The sequence below is a fragment of the Centruroides vittatus genome, unplaced genomic scaffold (assembly GCF_030686945.1).
Source record: "Centruroides vittatus isolate TY-2023 unplaced genomic scaffold, ASM3068694v2 contig_505, whole genome shotgun sequence".
NCBI lineage: Eukaryota > Metazoa > Arthropoda > Arachnida > Scorpiones > Buthidae > Centruroides > Centruroides vittatus.
Window position 1 is genome coordinate 28,848 of NW_027122292.1, and position 2,393 is coordinate 31,240.

The following is a 2,393-nucleotide window of genomic DNA, read 5'->3' on the forward strand; positions in this document are numbered from 1 at the left end:
TTTACTTTAAGCAAAAATGAAAACTATATTGTATTAAAAAGTTCTCTGAATATAATAACTAAATTGAATTAAACAGTTTACTAAAAATAAAAATTCAATTGAATTGAAAACTTTACTAAATATAAAAACTGAAGTCAATTGAACAGTTTTCTAAAGATGAAAACTCGATTGATTTGAAAAGTATTTTTAAAGAAAGAACTAAACTGAATTTAAAAGTGTTTTAAAGATGAAAACTATATTAAATCGAAAAGTTTTCTAAATATAAAAACAGAATTGAACTGATTAGTTTTCTAAAGACGAAAACTCGATTAATTTGAAAAGTATTGTAAAAATGACAGTAGTAGTACCACAAAGGGAATGAGACCCAGGACTACTCATAGGTATTTCCTGGGTGTGGAAGGGTGATAGGAAAGATGAGAAGAGTTGAGGAAGGCAGAAGGTGAAGAAAAAGTAAGATTGGATAGATGGTGAAGTAGGAAGACTCATCAGTGCCTGTATCGCATTTATTAACCAAACAAAAGATAATATACAAAATATATACAATGAAAACACGAGTTACAAGTTGAAAAAAAAAATGACAAGGAAAAAAACTAAGTAAGGCGTAATGGGTGCATTAATACAACTAAGTAAGGCGTAATGGGTGCATTAATACAGTAATAAACATACAAACATTAATACTGTAATAAACATACAAAAGGTCCAATAACAGTAGGACGAACTAGTTAAAGGTAGGGTCCAGTGCGCCGGTAGCGCGGATGAATTTTTCTAGGGCTGCAAAAATATCCGGATCTTCCACGAGAGCTTGTGGTGGACAGGGCCAATTGAAGCCCTTTTTTAGCGTTACTCTTTCCAGATTAATCCGGTGATTGTCATGTTTGGTGCAGTCAAAGATCAAGTGAGTGGCATTCTGTAAGGAGATGTCATCACAGTCACAATAGGGATGTTCCCTAAGTCCAAATCGATGTAGGTATTGCCGGAAATTTCCATGATCTGTCAGGAGCTGTGTGTTATGGAAGTTGGCGCAGAAGTTCTTGTTTTGAAGTCTGGACGAGATGTTTGGAAAGTATTGGTAGGTCGCTCTTCCAGAGTCTCTGTCTTCCCACTCGCGTTGCCACAACTGGATGGCGGTACTGTGAATCGTGGTTTTAATAGCGATGTCTGAGGCTTCCCAGTAGGTGGGGGTGGCAGAGGAAGCAGCAGCTTGCTTTGCGAGGGAGTCCGCCAAAGAGTTCCCTTCCACCCCTGTATGGCCCCTGATCCATGAGAAGGCCACGCTGTTTTGTGAGCAGAGAATTTCTTCCCGAATAAGAAGAGAGAGAGAGCCAAGATTGTTGACTATTCTCCTGATAGCGACTTGGCTATCAGAACAGATCCTAATATGTCGATTCCTGATCTTAGAGTTGTTAACATATTTAAGAGCTTGCAGAATGGCGAACTGTTCAGCTTGAGTAATTGTGCAGATACTGGCAAGACGATAGCTTGCCTGGTAAGAGAAATTGCTATTGTTGCATTCCTTAACCGCAAATGCTGATCCCACCTTGCTGTGGCTTTTAGATCCGTCGGTGAATATCTGTATATAATAGTTGGGATTGTCATGAAAGTCTAAGATAGAAATATCACCTGCGATACTGGGATGGGGTTCTGAGACCTCGGGCTTACCATTTAGGTTAGATGTAAGGTGGGAAAGAAGGGGCTCGTTCAAGTTGGGAAAAAGCCCAATCTCCATAAATTTGTAAAGTTCACTGTCTTGTCCGTCGATTGTCCCTCCGTTGAGCAGGTGCCACCGCCACATCTCCTCCTTCGCCCTAATGTGGAGGGGAAGGACTCCAGAAAGAACTTGGAGAGCAGCCGTCGGGGCAGTCCTATAAGCTCTGCACAACCTGAGAAGGGAGAGTCTTTGAGCTTTGTTTAATTTCTTTTTGGTGCGAACATTGTCGACCGCCTCTGCCCAGAAGGGGGCGCCATAGAGAATGATGGTTTCAATACATGCTTTGTAGATTATTTTGATGAACTTCTCGTTCATCCCCCAACTCCTATGGCTTATACATTGGAGTGCGTTAGAAATTTTGATGGCACGATTAGTAACATTGGTGATATGTGATGCCCACCTCATATTTTGATCAAAAGTTAACCCAAGATATTTGAGACTTGTAGTATTTTTAATCCTTTGATGATTCATGAATATCCTCAAGGGCTTTTTAAGTTGTCTCCCCTTAGATAAGACCATGGCTTCACATTTGTTGAAATTCACTTGAAGATTGTTATTTACACACCATTCGTGAATTTTGTCTAAAATTTCGTTAGCGTCTTGTTGTAGTATTTCGTTGTTGTAGTTTGACAACATCACAAGGGTATCATCCGCATACCCTTGGATGATACCAGAACTGGGGTTG